Genomic DNA, 19,860 nt, shown 5'->3' on the forward strand with positions numbered 1-19,860 from the left:
TTTGCATGCTTCCCCATTACACGTTTTTAACACAGCTAACTAGATGTCATTTTTAAATTTTTTTAAATCTAGCTTATTTTTACGTACCTTAAATTTGTTCATGTCTACACGTTTCTCCCAGTCAAAGAGGAGAAGGATTTAAAAATGAACTTTCAATGCCCTGGGAATTGGCAGTTCATAAGATCTCTATCCTATCTCCAGCCTTGGAGGTTTTTAAGATAACAGCTGTACAAAGTCACCATCAAGCTGGTCTCATGCAGACAACTGTCCTGCCCTGAATGAGAGACTGGACACACAGCTCCACAGATCCCATCCCATGAGCTCTCATACAACTTCTAGATCCTGCCTTCCTGGCACAGGGAAGGAAAGAGCATACCCTACTTCTTTCTGAACAAAGAGGTAAGACCCAACCCACACACCAAGAAACACAGCCCTCCTCCCTAGGAAACCAAGCCTAGTTGTGCTTCTAGAGCTCTGCAGACACTATAGGCATTAAAACTCAAATTCTGTGTGCATCCATATGCCTGCTTTTAAATTCAAGCATGTACTGTGACTGACTTTGTGAGCTGAGCAACTAAATGCAGCAGCAACACTCCTTAGTTAGAGCCACACATGAAGTAACCCACCCCATGGGAACAAGGCCTGCACTACCACTGCCTCCACTGTATTCCTTGAGTGTAGATTCAATATTCAACCTCCAAATGACCCCCAAAAACACCTTTTGCAGCTCAAAGGGAAGATGCAACTGAGACAATATGTAAATTCCACGTGCAGGCTGAAAGCTGGAGCATAGAAAAACCTCTTGGGAAACTGTGGATGAGCACTGGTCTTGTGTGTCTGTGTGTGCACATGGCTCCTATAAAGGATGAGCTAGTTTGGTATCCTCACTCATTTGGTATCCCCAGCATCTCTTCATAATTGTCATGCAAAAGAGGATGCAACCTCAGCATGGCCTGGGGAAAACCTCAGCATATTTGTCTCTGCAATGAAAGGCTGACAGGTATTTTTCCAGGGCTCCAGGGGGAAGCAGGGAAAAAGATTAATTTCCTAATCCAAATAAAAGACTTGGAGATTTTAATTCTTTGTTCCATACCTGAACTAGTATTAAAATTACATACACATATCAGAAAAAAGCTAATCAAGTTTTCCTTTCTGGTGAAACAGCATTCTAGACAGAAAGTTATTTTAGGTTAATTAAAATAAGTTCCATTTCATGAAAATAAAAAGTATCACTTTCCTCTTTTCCTACAAAAACAGAGTAAGAGTTACAACTCTAAATGCAAGACATTGAACACAAAATAATATTATCAATTCTGCAACTATCAAGAAGACGTTCTGACATCTTCCAAATTATTTTTGTCTTACTTCCGCTCAAAAGAAAACCCCATTAAAATTAACGAGCTTTAACAAGCAATTTTGTTTTGAAGAAATAGCTTTTTCTAAAAGAAAATTGTTCCAATGATTTTTTTTTTTTCTTTTCTGTTTTGATCACTAACTAATTATTTGAAGACACTGGAGTTCTCTGATCCTGGACATATGACATGGATTATAGGGAAACCAGCTGGAGATTAAATTTCTAACTCACATATGGAGCTCATGACCCTCTTTATGAATCATCACACCGTTTGTTTAATATTTAATGCAACTCTTAGTTACTCTGAAGAAAACGTTGAACAACAGGGGCCCATAAAATTAAAATCATACAGCAAAATCACAGCTTCTTGCAAGCCCTCTCTCTTCTTTGGGACTTCATCACAAATCTGTCTGATCTAGGTTCATTAAGTTTATTTTTTCACTCCCAAGACGGTGAGATATGATGGAACACTAAAATTTCATATAAACATCTTTGATTATAGCTTTCAAGCCTCAAGACATCCAGCCTTGCCTTTTATGCAAACCTAGGCATGGTAATATCTTGAGATTAAAAAGAAATATTTCTGAGCATGCTAATCTATTGCAATCTTAGGAAAAGCGGGAAATTAAAACTGTGCAGTTCTAGATACAATTTTACTATCTTAAATGCATAGACCACATACACTGGGAAAGCAGCTGTCTCAGTCATGGTGATCTCTCTTTCCTCGGCTCCTAAACAGCATGGACAATAAATTCAGAAAACTATCAGTAGGATCTCAGAGAATACAAACCTGTCATCAGGAACATTTTATCTACCTATTTTGGCAAAACTAGAAGAAATACATTTTTTCTAAGTATATTTGCACAGCTTCTGAAAATTGCCATGGCAATAAGTGCTATTAAATGGGTTGTGCAAGTTTAAAGCTTCACCACCACCTGCTCATCTGACCAAGGTCAGCAAAGCCAAACTGAAACCCAGTTCCCCACCTATCAACCTAAATCTGTCTTTTGCTCAAAGACCTGTTTCCACTCAATATGAAGACACCTCTTGCCTTCAGCTTTCAGACCAAAGCCCAGATTCACATCCAATCCCCTACAGACATCCAACGAGCAAAATCTCCTTACAGGCATGTTTTTTTCTGGCATCAAGCATCCCTCTGCTTTCCCTTTCTGTTCCATCGTTGATCCCACTCTGACTTACACCCATCATACCAAAAAATTACACACCTTATCATACCTAGATGCCTGCTGGATTGATACAGCATTAATCAAGTCACATAAGGCTCATGTGGTTCTCTGCTATTAATTCGGCATCAGTAGGCATGATCTTTTAAAAGCTCCTTTTAATATAATGCCTGGTTGAGTGGATTTGGTGTCTGGAGTTGTGTTTTCACTCAGAAGCGGTGCTCCAGGCAAGTCTCAAAGCACAGGAGGTGTTGACTGCCTCGTGCCAGAGCGTGTTAGGTGTGCAGCTGGGAGATGCTGGTGATTGTGCCAGCTTTAAATGCTGCTGCTGCTCCATAGCTGTGCCTGTGCAGAGCCAGCGGCAGGGGATGGGCGAGCACTCCTCATCCTCTCCAGGGCAGGTTACTGCAGCCCACGCCAAAGACTGCTGATGCTGCCCTTAAAAGAAGATGGAAGGCATTCCCACAGTCATTTCTGCAGCTCTGCTGAGCTGCTTCACTCCTGCCCAAGACAACATCCGCATGGGCAAAATGGTTTTTCACATGCAAAGAGCCACCAGTGTAGAGCAGAGCACTGTGCACCTCCAAATCTGCACATGCTGCAAGTGGTTTATTCATTTTCAGTGAAAAGCATGCCATTGCAGCCCTGACTTCTGCACAGCCTCCACGGCTCAGCACTGAGCATCCACAGAGCATCTGCCCAGCTGCTCAGTGTTACTGTCTCTGCAAGCTTCAACCCATCTGCAGGGGTAGATGTGGAAACAGAAATCCCAGGCTGCCCATCTAGCCAAGCAGAGCAGCAGCAACGTTCTTCCAGTGAAAACACCAAGCACACACTCAATGGAAAAAACAGATACCTAAAAGCGATTTTTCTGCCATGAAAGCACCTGTTGTGTTGTGCTCTGCTGAATTATGTATGTAAGCATAGACCTCCCAAGCCCAGCAAAACTGTCCTTGCCATCTCTTGTGGCTCTGCAGTTTGCATAACTATTCCAGCAGCACCTTCTTCTACGCTCCCCAGCAGAATTAATTAATGTTTGCACAGTACTTTGAAGATGAAAGTACTAAGTGACTGCTAAATATCAGGCCAGATTCTCAGCTGGTTTAAAAAATAGCATTTGCAGTGCAGCATCTGGGCCAACAACCACGCTGGCTCGTTAGAGAGACTCTCACAAATGTGGAGAAAAGGAAGAATTGAAAAAAAAAGAAAAGAAAAACAAAGTAGAAAAAGAAGAATATATGCAGAAAACCAGGACTGAAGTAATACCCTTCATGCCTTTCACAAAGTCCCTCTTTCTGCAGGAGAAAAGTACAAATCTGCAGAGCCACGACACTGTTCTCCTTCAAACCTCCTTAAAACTCACCTCTGCTGATATGCCTACAAATCATTCAGCACTGATTAGCCAGCTGATGTACTGTGACTTCTGCACATTACACTTACCATAACCATCCTGCTCTTAATGTTGGCCCACCCCATCTGTTTACTCAACCTGCTGCCTCTTTCCTATCCTCTGCCTTGAGCATTTGCAGGTTTTTCTTTCTCTTATTTGGTGTCAGCCCTAGCCCAGGGATGCACCGACACTGACAAAATGTCTTTCCAGTCTTTTGCAGGCTCCACATATTAAGGATATGCAAAAGTCAGTCTCAAAGGGTTAGCCTCAATAGGTTTAGACCCACCTTCTCACTCTGTTCCTGTATAAAAGGGTAGATCATGGAAAGCAACCCATGACATTTAAGTCACACACATTATAATAAAGCAGCTGTGCGCTCTTACAAAAGGCAGTGTGCTGCTATGGTTCAAAGGCTAAACTTCCTGTTTATGCCGTATTATTTTTTTTATTTTAATAGCAGAAATTACTCTTAAAATTGTAGATTATGTGGTTCAAGAAAAAAGAGAAAGAGAGCAGGTGAGATGCCTGCAGACTGCACTCATCTGATGTCGGGACACCATGGCTGATGGGAGAAGCACCTCCATCAGCTGGACATGTGCAGGATGAAGCACTAGCAATGAGTAATATCTGAGGATGAGGTACCAGAGTGAGTCATCTCATCAATCACAAAGGGACTGATACTGCATGACTTGGATCTGGTCAAATCTCTCATCATACCCACATGATCTAAGGGCCAAACTCAGGCCCACTTCAAAAAACACAACTCCACTTATTTCAGGGGGAATTCATGCATTCAAGGCTGTAGATATTCCTTCTGTGGCCTCAGTAGACCTTATATTTTTGACTCGTTCACTAAATCAGTCACATGCACCATTCACAGAGCTATGAGACAGCCCTCAAGCTTCTTCCCACCTGCAACAGCGAGACTCTGCTCACTCAAATGCCTAAAAGAGCACTTAACTTTTAGGTATTTAAATTAAAATATTACACTGAAAATAAGCCTCCATGCTGTGAGATTCCAGCAAGTGCTACAAATCCCAAGGACACTACCTTTGTAAGAATGTAGAGGTTTTTTTTTTAGAAAAGGTAAAACCAAAGAGAAAACTGGGGACAGCAGTCTAAAGTTTTTCATCTTGGTGCAGCAGTACTGATCAAAACATGAGAGGAGAGGATGCCCCTACCCACCTGAAAACAGGAAGAGTGCCCATATACACACTTTGCCAGTAGCAGAGACTCACAGATGCATCCACATGGGTTAACTTCCAAGCCTTGTGCCTTGGGCAAAGCTGGATATTATTCCATCTGGTTGCAGATCTTTCTTACCCGAGTCTGCTTCATGCTTCTGCTGTCCAAATGAAACCTCTCTCCATTGAGAAACATTCCCTCTGCCTCTTCAGCATGACTTAGGCTGAGACTCTGTGCTCATAGCCCTAATCTCTGGAAAGCTGGGATGAGATTTTCAAAAGCACTTAGTGTTGACCTACCTCTGCTCCAAATCAGTCTGATCATATTAGGTTAACTATATTTAAGTTTGGCCATGTATATTTTGTCATAATAAACTTACCCCAAAGAAATGCTGCTGCTTTAACACAAGATTACAAGACCTGCAACTATATCCATAAGGAATTTGATTTTCATGTTTCGGGTCTGTGGAATTATTTTGGAGCACGCTGAATATTTAATACTGGCAGAACAGAGGTCAATGCAATTATGTCCCCTCTAAATTGAGTGCTAAAGAAGCACTGCACTGGAGACCTTAAGGCTCAGAACTCCAAAACTAATGCTTAAAATTAATAAAGATCTCAAGCCAGCCAGAACACACTTTTTTTTTTAGCATACATGAGTGGCTCTGCACAATCACAATGAAGACCTAAATAACAATATAGGACTTTATCTTTCACCTCCTCTTTTTTTTTTTTCCTCCCAAAGAACTGCTAGGCAGTGAGTGTTTCTAAATGGTACAAGAAGTGACTGTCAGCTGCCACCAGCTTTTTTCCAACACACAAACACTGAAGAGCCATTTTTCAACTTAGTCCATATGGCACCTTCAGAAAGACCAGACTAACAGTTGAGGAGTTTTGGCCATGAAGCTCATAAATTGTAGGACTAAATGTACTCTTACAGATGAGTTGGTTGTTTTTTCAAAAAAAACTTATTATGTTGAACCTTCATCTGCTGCATTTTCTCTTTTAGTGTGTATATATATATATATAAAAAACCAAATCCATAATTGGTCTATCTAAATGATTGACAGCAAAGGTGAAGGAACAGTCTGTTGGTCTTGACTGCAGGAGTAATGAATAGAGAAACTGACATGTTAAATTTCTTCACCTCCAATTGGAATTATAAATTATAGACTTCTTTTACATTATCATAATACCAAGTTCATCTTAAAAATAGAATGATTCCTTGGGGGTGTATTTATAGTGAAAAAATACATATCTAATGCTGTACTTAGCATATCTTAATATTTTAATAAAATTGGATTGATTGTTCCAATTTTGTTCTTATTTTTGGAAATCAAAAAGCAGAATCAGATCATCTTACATTTTTTTTTACAAGGTTCATCGTTTTGCTCCTGCAGGACATTCTAAAATTTTCAAAAGCTCTCTGTAATTTAACATATCCTCCTGCTCTCCCTACAGCTACTTGGCACATTGCATCTTCCCAGTCTGGCCGAGGGCCACTTTATCTGAGTCTGTACAAACTTTGCAGGGAGTGGAACTGAGATCTGAAGAAGTCTGTGGAAATAAAGTTTCTACCCCATAAAACCCCCTTAACTCAGACTTCATCCCTAAGCAAACAACTTCTGCGAAACAAATCATTGTGTCCAAATGAATCAGTTTGTGTGAAAGCAAACACAGCCCATCAATAAAAGCAAAGCAACAAACCACAGGGAAATGTCTCCAAGACAGATGCAGTGCATTTAGACTCCCCAGTGTACTTTGCATGAGAGAGAGGGGAGAGAGCTCTTTAAACTTCTGTCTAAATTAGACTAAAGTTCAAATTGTGCTGGTACAAAACCTCAATGCCCAACTCCTAATGCTTTAACTGCCTGTTGAAAGCAGAGAAGACAAAGATGATCTGCTTTGTGGGATGCCAAGAGGAGGGGATGGGGTAGATGCAGTCACCCAGGCCCCAAGTCCTGTCCTCCACCCCAAATCAGGCCCAGGCAAAAAAACTCTCGACCTGCCCCAGAATCTTGACAGCATCTGTGGTAGAGCCAAAGTCACATCACAGCAGAGGCAAAGGGAGACACCTTGGCCACACTTTTTTCTGTTCACCTGAGTTTTCTACACCTTTAATGTACGTAAGCCCTGCTGGCAATGCTGCTTCCTACTGACTTTTTTTTCCCTTCCAGAGGAAAAAATCAACCTCAAGTCATCTGCACGATGAATTCCCCTTCAGCTCTCCTAAGTGCTGCCTGCCTTCAATTTCAGTGGTGCCTTGAATTTATAAAATATTTCCAATTTGCAGAATGGTTTTGACATGGGGAGAGAGGAAGGGACAGCGAAGAAAACTACGTTTCAAATAAAATTTGGCACCATTCAGGATTTCTTCCTCCTCAGAAAAAAAATCCTTTAAGACACAAATAAATGTATTTTATTAAGTTAGCAGGATGTATTCTACTAATAGTGCAATTAGCTTTCATAGGAGATAGGCCCATGTACTGTCTTGAGAATAGACTCTCAGGCATATATAAGCATGTAGTATCAGGCACACTTTTCTCAAATTAAGGGAAGCATTTGTCATTTCCAGTGCTGACACTGAAAAAGCACTGTTTTAAATGCTGTATTAGCACAGACTCCCAAGGGATCTCCTGAGCAGTGCCTTTCAAGGAGCAAACCCCAGCACTGACTCCTGCATTTCCCTTTTCGCTGCCTGAAGGAGAAGCGCTGCCACCAGCATCCTTTGCACGTGAGGAAGCAGCAAGACCCAAAACACTGCAATGAGCTTGTTAACAAGCCACAGCCAAGACATCTGAAAGACTTGGAGGATTTACCTCTTGCAACCACGTAAGGAGCCTCTGCAGCAGTCCTATCTCATCCTGAACTCTCACAGATGTCCAGAGCTCACAACCTCGCTCTGTTGCTGTGCTCCATACAACACACACAGACATGCCTCTGCATCACCTACCACTCTGCACATTAGGCAAAAGCAACTTTGTTTGACTTCAATTACTGCAGGCTGGGTAAATTGTAGCCCTTATCCATCAATGGGATGGCTTTCATTAGTCTGTTCCCCATCATTTAATGTGGGTATAAACCATCGCCAAACAGATTACAACAACTATTTCATTAATATCCTGTATTGGGCAAATGGGGAAGAAAAGGTTATTCTGGTAACTGTTTCACATTTGCCACCAGATACATGACAGAAAGGTGTTCAGGAAATACTTGCCCAGTATCAGCCATGGGTAAGTGGGTAAGACATTCTTCAGTTGCCAGGAAGTCACTAGAAAAAACTGCAGGGAAAGCAAAGCCACCACAAGGACTAAAAAAAAAAGAAAAAAAGCTAAGAGATACTGCCACACCATATCCAAGCATGCAGTGCAATGTTCTATTGCATGCTTACAATTAGTATGAAGCTGTTTTGCTGGTATCAGCACAGGCTCCAAATGCCTGATCCTTCCAACTCCACAAAGCCTACACAGTGACAAAACCTGCTCTAATATCTGGATGGCAGCAGTTATGTTTCCCATTGGCCATTTCTGTAACCCAAAGAGAAGCAGCACGTCCATGGCATGATTTGCATTGCAGATAGGAAAAATCACCTTCTGAGGAGGTTCATGTTTGTCAAGCAACCAGGACAAGGCTCTTCATGCAGTTATCCTGGCAGAGATACATCCTCACCCAGCTGGAGAGCCCATCGGTGATTCCCCTGGGCTAGGCTCCAGGTGGGGGACAGGAGGACAGCAGTAACAGCACTCAGCAGTGCAGTTTCCAGCTTCTCTTCAGCCTACACTGCTTAATATCTGGAGCATCCAATACTTAATATTAATTGCACTTAACTGCAAACTGAAAAATAAATGTGAGGAATGCACAAATAAACTCTGACACACCTGCAGCTTAGCCCCTGCTCTTCACTTGGGTTCAGCTTTACCATGCAAAGTTTGAAACATCTGTTACATGCGTACTACAACCAAGCTTTGCAAAATCCGTCAACCTGCAAGCCTTGGCAACGAAACCAGCCCAAGAGATGTAAGCGGCAATCTGAGAAGATACTCCCCAGGAATTAGATTTTGTAAACAAACATTTCAGCTAATTGCATTCTTGTTCTCAGTGCAATGAAGGCCCCATTTAGCCAAAGCATTTGTCTACAAAGTTTATTTTCTTCCATCTAATGAACGTTGATCCTGTCTTAGCCTCGGCTGGTATATCATCAGGATCAACATGAAATTCTAATGGAGAGAGATGCTTAATATCATTTCAAGTGTTTAAGTTACAACTGCAGCTATTAAGGCAAATCCATTTTACCTGTTCCTCCTCAGGCTCCCCAGTGAGACAGATTTAAAAGTTTCCACGGGGCGAAGTGATTCATAATGGCTACGCAGATGAGAGAAAAAGCCTTTCACCATTAATTACAGCCAGCGTCTTCCAAATCCAAGCTGGTCATTTCGCCGGCACAACACGTAATTAGCAAGGCTCATTTTATTTCATTCTCTTCACAAATCAGTTCACTTTTTAAAAAGCAAGGTGGCTGCCTCCAGCAGCAGGGATAACCGTGCCAACCAGACAGAAAAATAAGGCTTTGTCATCCACTTGTAGTCCATGGCAGAAAAATCTAATGGGTCCCCCAGTTTTCACTCCCCTTACTGGTTCAGTGCAGGAATCAGTGTTGCTCCCTGTGGCATCCCCAACATGAGACTCTGAGGTGTACCCATTTAAGACAATCATGGCCAGTCCTGTGAATGTAGCTCTTGGCAGTGAGAGAAGCTTCTCTATTCCAAACTTTCCAACTGCTCAAAGTGCAGGACCTGCAATAGTCAGAGCAGTGAGGAAGAGAAGGATGCTTCCTGCTCCTCCACCTGTAGAGGAACTGCACTGGCTCCAGCCCCAGAGGCATCCAAGAGATGCCTCTCTTCACGGAGTGTGCTTTGGAGACATCACAGTAATAGAAGCAGGGGATGATGCATTATAAGAGATGCTGGACTCACTCGCCCAGAGAGAACACTCTCAGACACCACCTGCATTTTAAAGTAGGACTGTTTCTTTCTTCGCGTGGCTCAAGCTGCCCCTTAACCTCTTTGAGGAGCAACTTCTCTAGAGCAGAGGCTTCTGGGGGATGCACCTGCCAAGATCCCAGTTTTTGAACCAAATAGCTCAATGGCACCCAAAACAGTGGTTGGAGCCCCCGGTGCCCGCTAGACAGAGCATGCTGCTGGAGGCTATTGTTGAAAATACTAAAGTTATCCTCATGCAGATTTTAAAAGGCCACTATTTATGCATGTAAATTATGAAGGGCATTAGCAGCATCACTGACACACGCTGACAGCCAGCCCAGCTTTGGGAAGGGAATAAGCAGCAGCGACTGCCTGAATAATTGATGTGCTTTTACTCTGCCCCATGGCCCAGTTATTACATTGCTCACTCTCTTCAACTGCCTGTGGTTTCTAAATTAATTAGAAATCTTAATGTCATGGCCAGCCAGTAAAAAAAAAGACGCCGAGAACAAAAGAAGAGAGCGCTTCTCATGCCCTTGAGCCTTGGGCTTTCTTCCTTCGGTCTGGCCATGCAGGAAGTAAAAGCACAGTCTCAATTTCTGCAGCTTTGGACCCCACTCAACAATGCTACCAGCAGCACAGCATGAAATCCACTCCATCTGCAAAAAGCCCCCATTGCACAGGGGTGAACATCCCCATCAAGGTCACTGGCTCCGTAAGATGGGGCAAAGCCTTTCCTAGGGGCTGGCTCATGCACGGAGCAGCTACTGTGTCTTCTGCAATGAAATGCATCTGATACGTCCCAAGCCCAGCCACTGCAACCAAGTGCCATGCAGCACCAAATGAAAAGACACCTCTGCAGTCTGGAGGAATAAAAGAGCTCAGGGTTGTTCTGCTCATGCAGCTGACAGAGCTAAATGACTCTGTGGGATCCTGCCTATGGGATGAAAAAAATTTGCATGTCACCGACTACCTGACCTCCCAGGAGATCAAATACAACAACATGACTGGCTATTTTTTTGCTGCCTATATACCCTGTCCATAGCAGGACAACCCTTACCTACTTACAATATTGCTTATGTGAGACTTTAAAACAACACCTATAGCTTTCAAGAAACCCAGTGGGAATAATTCCCATGTTTGAGCCACACTGCAATAGCACGGGTATCTGTATTTCAAGGCCTTAGAAAGCACGTAGCCTTGATGAATGTGGGCATGTTTTTAATCTCTTACTCACAAAATGAAACACTACTTTTTTCAAAAATCTGTTTACAACTGTCCCAAAAGCATAAATAAACATAAATGACTGAACTTGTAGAGATAATTTTAAATTGTACAGATAACTTAGACTAATATTTCACCTTATAAAAGAGCAGTGAAATACCAGTGAAACTCAACAGCAAGGCACAGTCTTCCTCTTTGACAACACATCATGGCATACTGTAATCTGCACCATTAATCCCCTTGGAAAACTCATTATTTTAAAGAAATCTGATTTTTCAACCTTTCTTTTTGACATGGATAAACAGAGCATTGAACTGTCTGACTCCCAGTAAAGTTATCCTGTATCTCCCATACTTGTCAAGTGCCCGAGCTGGACAGTCCCAAAGCAGAGAAATGAGCTGGTGATGGTGACAGAAAACATTACAGAGTTTTAAATGGCGCCATAAATCCAAATGGAAGCATCCAACAAAATGAATCCCATTTGCTAGCACGTGGAAGGTAGTTCAAAACAATTTGACCCCAAACACAGGACAATACAGTTCTCTGAAAGTTTAACACATTTTTACCAAGCGTTTTTTTTGCTCCAAGAGTTCCTTCTTCTGTCTGCTGCTTTTTCTCTGCTGTCATAGTTTTGCACTTAATTGATGCATGCAGAGACCACCACAAGAAAAACACACAAGGTTCCACACAAGTTGCAAATTTAGGCCCTTGAAGTGTTTTTCAACATGCTTCTTGGGACAACACTTCCATTTGTAGGGCTGAAAGATGGACTTTCAGAAAATGCTTATGCTGATATATGGAGAAATCAGAATTGTTCCACCCTATGATTTGTCTGTATTTGTCATCCTGGCTCAGACTGCCTCTAAAATGCACGTGCTAATTATCAGCAGGATGGCACTGCAGATGTAGTGAACATAAGATGTCACTCACATGCATTTTTCAAACCCAAGCAACGAAATGAAGCATCTCGTAGAAACACGTCACATGTTCATACACAAAGTTTCCTGACCCCAGCAACATCTGCTGTGTCTCTCTCTTCGCATTCATATTTTTAAGTCTCACTAGGCTTCGTTTGCTGTACTCAGATTTACAGACCTTCACATTATACATTTGTTTTGTTCTTCATACTGGTATCTACCAATACATTTTCTACTTTAATGTCATTATATTAATTACTACAAGAACTTGCTGAAAGGCTCAGCTCATGTAGATTCCTCACCTTAAGCCCAGTAATAAACATGCCCGACAGATTTTAAGGCAGAGGTGAGTTCCTGGTCCCTCTTCTGCATCACCATACACCATGTACCAGTTGAAGCAGGACCACCACTCTTCAACGTGGCCATGCCTGTCCCACTTTTCCTCCAGGGAGGAAAGAGTGCAAAACCACTCAAGGCCCTGTAGGGGTGCTCACCTCTCAGCCTCGGAAAGAAGGTAGAATACAGGAGATGGCAGCAGTACAGAGCAGCACAGCTCTGCTCACTGCTTTTTGGAGCCTACTCTTTCAAGATGCAGCCTCTGGCAAAGTGTCTCATGAAAGTTTGATGAACAGCATTTTGTTTAACACCAGCAACTGAGCCACAGCCCTGCCGAGCTGCCTTTCCACAACAAAATGTCACGACCCAGGAGGATCAAGAGACTGGATTGCAAGGGTTGCAGGCAGCACATGAGCTCACAGCCTCTGGAGCTGGGTGCACCACCCCACGAGCGACTCGGTCACCTAAACATGAGGAGGCTGCTGGAACGCTGATGATCACTGAGCCTCCTCTGACACTTACCCAGCAGGCTGCAAGGCTCCACCAGGCAGCCTTGCAAACACAGTGAAGTCTGCAGCCCTTTTCCCATTGGCACATATAAGCCTCTGTGTTTTGGGTTTTTTTTTTCCCCTCTTTTACCCTTTTCACTTCTACATGTACTGAAAATATTCACAGTATGCTCTTCCCTACCATTTGCTTCAGCATTTTCATGCTCTGCTGCTTTTGTTCCCCTGTTCCCTTTACATAAAGGAATATTCTCAAGAAACAACTGCGCCTGCATAACTGAAAATACACAAAACCCATATGCAGACACAGTGCTGGAGGCTCATGCAACGTGATCAGGTCTAAATATTTTAGCACAGCAAACAAATGAGGCTCGACTGTATGGTCCGGTAATTACCTTTTCTTGTTCTTCAGGTGCAAGAAATCCACACGCTATTTTTTGCAGAGTACTGTGTTCAACATTTCTGGAAACAAAGAGAAAAATAAAACAATTAGAAAACGTTTACTCTTGCCTCTGAGGACTTATCAAGCACTCATGAACTTTCTGCTTTGCATTTACCAGAGGACAGAGCAATAAACAACACATTTTGTCAACAGAATTGATTTCTGGAAAGTAAAAATTTTTAATGTCTATGAAGTAAATCTCTGCATGGAAAGACAGTAGTAACACATACAAAACAATGGTCAGAGGAAAAATCCTTAGAGATTCAAGTAGATATCAAACACACAGGTATGTGAGTATCTCTTCCCACAACAGGTTCCAATGTGATCTGGAGAAACTATTGGTAAACCAGACAATTTATCAGAGGTTTTAAGAGGCCACTGTACCAGAATAAAAAGCATCTAGTTTGAAAATAAGTTAAAATAAATTATGATTGCAAGGACAGTAATTTCTTTTCCTCGGCAGCTACAACTTAAAATTTCACTGTCCCTTTACATCTTCAGTATTTTCTTCAAATTACAGTGTTAGATGCTAAATATAACACTAATTGACAAAACAATTAAATGGATGGATACAGATCAGCCTCCTCATTGTGTTGGTTTTATCGGGATTAATTACAGATGAAAAATTGCTCCTCACAGTTGGGATTGCTATAGATGAAACTTCAGTGAGAATGAGTCTTGTCAGAGTCAAGCTGGACAGCACAGGACCCCAGGACCTCATCCCATCCCAGTGAAACAATTAGAAAATATAATTAAAAACCCATGCAAGGGAAACAGTAATGAGTCCTCCTGCCGGAATTTTGCTTCAAATATCAACTACAAACCCAGCTCATTTTCTGCAACCTGTAGGGAAGAACACAGGTCATGCTATTTGGAAGAAGTGTATTGAAATGAAAAAAACTTTAAAAGGCTGATTTAAAAAAGGATCCACTGTTAAACTGGGGCCAATTGTTCCAGTTACAACAGTGAGTCCCCAAGCCTTTCCCAACCAGAGCTGTAGCACAGCTTTCACTCAGCTGCCATGGATCCACACCCTGGACCACCCTACACCTTCAAAAATTTCAGTCCAAAAAAAAAATGGTCCTGGGGCTCCAGTTTCACATCTGAGCTAATCCAGAACAGTCTTACTTTAATTTTCAATAACAAAAAAAAAAAAAAAAAAAATATTGCACCCCAGCTCTAAGCACTCCTCAGCAGATCCTCCCCTGAGAGCAGGAGAAGAACAAGGCCAAGGCATTGGTCCCTAACACGTAATTCATCTTATTTATGTACTGAAGAAGCAATTGCTTGCATTCAGTAACCTTGGAAGTCAGACAAGTAAATTAAAACTTAAAACAAGGCTTGAGAGTCCAGCATGCATGCTGCTTTTTGAGTGATTTCTCTATAATAGGCAAGTATGGATGATCTAGAAGAAAAAGAGAGCTATTCCAGCTTGCCTGTCAGCAAAATTGCCTCTGTAAGCAATAAACAGGCTTTGGATCATCTAAGAAATTTACAGGCAAACTCGCGGTAAGGCCAGTTATTATTCCTCACTGTACAAATGAAAAAAAAGTCCCTAGATGTACAGATTATACCCATTTTCAGCCCTGGACTTTGACCAAATATATACAGTTTCATTATGAAAAAACACTTTTACAAGTGTAGAGCAGACCAGGCAACACCTCGTAAGGGCATCCATATACTTTATTTCTAGGAAAAATGCCATTTGTTTAGACTACTCTACTTGTGCTTTATAGCAAAACCTTTACCTAGTTACAAGAAGCTTTTGGAGAATAATTCTCATTTGATGGGAGCACTACAGAGCAGAGTTTGCCTGGTTTGAAGAAGTCAATGTTTGTTACCCCCATTGCCTTGCAATGGCTTTTAAAATAAAATTAAAACAAGATCTTTGGTTTCATTTATGATACCCCACATTTTACTTCTGCTTGAAGCATAAAGGACTAGAGATAGCACAACACACTGTGGTTTATGGCTCTTCTGTGTCGTTTTAGGATTCAGCACATGCTCTTCTCCCAGCTCACCTTTATTTTATCCTAATGTGAGTGTACTGACTGGTAAATTTTTCTTGCCTTCCCAAATGCCAAATGTGTAACCTTGAGTTGGCCTCTGCCATATGCTATTTCTATGCAGATTTCAAATGCAGATTGGGGAATTCTTGTTCTTATTAAAATAGGAAGGGAACCATACAGGGATTCTTGCAAGAGCAAAGATCTTGCAAAATACTTGTTAGAGTCAATGCTCACTGGCAGGGGTGCGCTGCAGGAACCACAGGGATTTGGCATTAGCCCTAAAACACAGAATAAACACACTAAAGAAAGAGGCATTGCTTTACCTCTGACTCCTAATACTCAGAGCAGTGGAGGTCCTGCCCTTTATGCAAGAGAGCCTTGTTTTGATCCTCTTTGACTGCTCTCCACCTCACTTGACTAACCTGCTTGCCCTCAAACCTACAGTGCTTCTCAGAAAGCATTTGCTGCTTCTTCCCCAATGCTTCCCTGGTCATACTCTGCCTGGACAATTAGGAAAGGGGTCTCACTCAGGATGCTAAGGAGAGGGGGCTCTACCTCCTAAATTTACTCTTAAATGAATAACGGAGACACTTCAACATAGCCCACTTTTACCAACATGGCTGCTGGCGTTCATGTGGCTAAATATTTCTGAATCTTTCGCTATGGTGAGTAATGCATCCACTCAAAGAGGACAAGGGCGCATTGCTCTGCATCACAAGAAGGGTAATTAATCTGCAAACTGGCATGCTGTTGCACCTCCATCCCAAACTGGAAGCTGCTAATAAGGAGAGCAATGATAAACACTTTATTTTGACAACAGCAAAGGCTAGGAGGAGACCCCATCAAGATGGGATGGCTCACCCTCAAGGATATGTCTTCACTGCAAAAAGCCAAGGAACCCAATTTCTGTTGCAAATGCTCACACCAGAGGGACCCACAAAAAAAGAGCAAGAAGTTTTAGGCAACCAGTAGGAGGCTTCTGAAAAAGCTTTGTTTGCTAAAACGTACCAAGCACCTCGCTTCTGGCTCTGCAGAAGCAGAGCAGTGAGCACCCAGCGTCAGCGTCCTGGTTTTGGGGATGAAAACCCATATGGAGCAGCACCGACTTGCTCCCAGGCATCAGCATCTCTGCATCAGCCCAAGGAAATCCAATCAGCAACTTTCACCCACGGTGACTTAATTAACAGGCACCCTACAGATTTCTCCAAATCCTCCACACTGACACCCTCCATTACCAAGCTCTTTTGATGAAAGTGATTAAAGCTAACAATTATAATTTCTTTTAGAGATGCCCCTAGAGGCCTCGGCGAGGCTCAGACTTCATTGTTCACAGAACACAATGCAAAGAAATCTCTCTCCTGAAGAGCTCATCCTCCACAAAGACAAGGCAATCAAGGAATAGCAGAAAGAAAGGCAAAGAGACAAAAATTTTTTGCTCAAGGTCAAAAAGCAGGCCCCTGACAGAGCTAGAACAAAACCCACCTCCTCTGGAGTACTCATGAGTAGCCATGCTGACTCTTCAATACTAAGCTGATCAACTAATACTCTTTATTTATCAAGTGTCAAGAGCAGGAGAAGTAGTTCGGTGTTACCTGCTGATCTCATTTTGATCATGGCTTTTTGTGATGGCTCTCCAAGCAAAGCTAACCATGACAGTGAAAGGGTTACCTCTCCTTCACGTTCCAAAGAAATGCTCCCCATACTTTTTCATGCAGATTACTGACAAATCAATCTCCCTCAATTTTTTTATTCTTCCATCAATGCTCTCAACAAAGAGTGATTGCTCAAGCACCCTTCTCAACCTTGCACTTCCAATTTTTTAAAGAATGGTCAATCTCAATATGCATAATTATAATTGCAAATGGGTCGTTTCATCTTGCACTCTTCTGTTTTAATGGGATTATGTACCGTCAAATCTCTACAGTAACATTTAAAGTAAAAATGTCCTACGTCATTCTTGTGTGGTTTAGATATTTAAAACATTAATATGCAACCTGTGATATTACGAAAGGTTAGATTTCTAAATACTTGGCTCAGTTATGACACCATAAATCCAACGTATTCTTCAGTGATCAGTAGAAAAATCTTTCCAATGCAGTATAACTCTAATTTGATAGAACTTCTTGACATATAATTCATCAGCAAGAGAGTGGTTCTGTTGTGTTTTGTACAGGGACAGAACAAAGCACAAGTGTGCAAAGTGAGTGAAGCTTTTAGTCTTTACAAACAACTTCAGTGCATAAAATATTAAAAGCAATGCTAAACTAATGTCTGGCAAGAAGTGCAGGCAATTCACTACAACTCGTATTACAAATGCCTTTGGTTTATCATTTAAAAAACATTAGAGTCTACCATTATGATTGTGTATCACAGTGCTGTACATTAACCTCTGTAATTTTCCAGCATGTTATATTGCAGTAATACAAAAAAGGCTATCTGGCAAAAAAAACTTAAAAAGACGCAATATTTAAGGAGAGCAGACAGGAAAGCTCCTTGCTCCTTCCTGCCAAAGACAGCAGGAGAAAGTCCAGTCCTCTTTTCCTCAAAGCAAATGGTAAAATCCCATTAATTTCCCCTGGAACCGACAGATCCGCAGCATCTGGTAAAGGATTCAGTCTAAATACATCGCAGACATAACAGATGAATGATTTGGGGGAAAGGGGTCGCCTGCTCTCATTTTAACACTTCTGTGTAACAGGAACGGAGCAGGTCATTTCTGTAAGCTTAGAAATGCTTTGTGAGCTTTCAGAAGGATTTTCCCTTCAGCGTTTTTTGCCTTCTGTCTCCATTTTCTTCTTGCTCATGCACTTAGTGGCTTTCAAATCTGTTGAGCGTACAAGATGCTTAAAGCCTACACTTGGTATTTACTGTTATAGCACCCACATGGATGAAATATTGTTCTCCTACAATTAACAGGAAAACATTCACATTTCACGTATTTTGGAACAATTATGTCCTCTCCACTAACAAAAGAAACTGTAAGCTAAATTTTCATTTGCACATAATACGAAGTTTTCATAGCAAGATATTTCAGGTACTGAAAAACAATCATAATAAAATGCTCTTCGTGTTTGCAAATTATTCAAATTTCCATGATGAAATTTATCCACTCCAAAATACGTCTAATATCTAAACCAGAAAGATTTCATTGGTTTTGTAACCGTTTTCAAAGATTCTTTTTTATTTTTTTTTCTTGGTAGGATAAGAGACTTCGAAAAATATGAAAAAAAACCTAAGAAATAAGAAGGAGAAAGAGAACACAGCCCAACACCAAGACAGCAACACAGAGCCAGGGCATGTTGGAGTCTTGCTTCTTCTTTGCTGGATGCAGAACACACACTCAAACCTTGCTGCTTCCCCTACGAGGCCACCGACTTTCTGCTCTCCTTCCTATAGAACTACCTGGCTCCTTTCCCTCACTCTCCACTTCTAATGTATCTGAAGCTCCATCCAAACCCTAATGCTTCTGTTAAACATATTGAGTTTGAGGAGAAAAAGGTCAGCTTCATTTTGTCTCAGCAGGCTCTAGCTCCCAGCTGTCAGGACCAATGGGTGCTGGGGTTAAGCAAGACTTTTCTAGCCAGTCTTTGAAGCAGAGAGCAGCCATTATTTCAAGCTGGCATCCCAGAGATATTTTTTTCCAAGCAATGTACTGCTTCCAAGTGGTTTTTGAAGCAAGCAACCAGGCAGCTATGTGAAACCCAGGATCTGGTATGGGAAGATCCAGAGAGCTCCCTGCAACAGCAAGGCATTTAACAAGAGAGGAGAGGGAAGCCTGGAGCCCTGCCAAATCTAATCCTGGTTATACGTGCCACAGCTGGATTTCTTCAAGTAGGGGCTATTACAGTGGCACACTGCTGACCAAAATCTTCTGTTTCGTGTAAATTCTCTGCAAAGACCTTAGGAGATAAAACTGATTAATCCTAATTAAAATGAAAATCAAGGAAATGACACAGTCTGTTGAATCTACTTGATGAATCAAAAGCTTCCCTCATTTCTATGTTAATTGTCTTTTTACAAATGTGCAGCACTCTCATATGCACAGAATAATGTTTTCATATTTTTCTTCACTTGGAACATTTCAGGACAGATGTTACAAAGCAACCAGAGAGCCCTTCTGCATTATCAGGCCCCTGCAGAAGTGCCTAGCTGGGTGCCGACTCCTTTCTCAGACTTCTCATGGCTTTAATTAAAAAAAAAAAAATCCCAGCCTGCAGCAGTGCAGCAGCCCAGACACTGAAGGTAGGAAAGGACTGGCACCAGGCAGGACACAGCACCTTCCAGGATGCTGAAAGATGTGCAAGAATGCCCCCTTAGCATTGAGCAGGGAATATA

The 19,860-nt window shown here is 41.8% G+C and overlaps 1 protein-coding gene across 5 annotated transcripts in view; it reads right to left on the reverse strand.

Annotated features, from left to right (window-relative positions):
* The window catches only part of ADGRL3 (adhesion G protein-coupled receptor L3), a 486,649-nt gene that overhangs the window by 385,003 nt on the left and 81,786 nt on the right, over positions 1-19,860 (reverse strand). For all 5 annotated transcript variants that reach the window (XM_088056043.1, XM_088056046.1, XM_088056042.1 and 2 more), the window contains exon 2: positions 13,470-13,536. The gene's annotated coding sequence lies outside the window, so the exon portion shown is untranslated. The remainder of the gene's footprint in view (positions 1-13,469; positions 13,537-19,860) is intronic.

Source organism: Pseudopodoces humilis, chromosome 6 (assembly GCF_049639895.1).
Source record: "Pseudopodoces humilis isolate 2021_Gansu_Grassland_sample_001 chromosome 6, ASM4963989v1, whole genome shotgun sequence".
Taxonomy (NCBI): Eukaryota; Metazoa; Chordata; class Aves; order Passeriformes; family Paridae; genus Pseudopodoces; species Pseudopodoces humilis.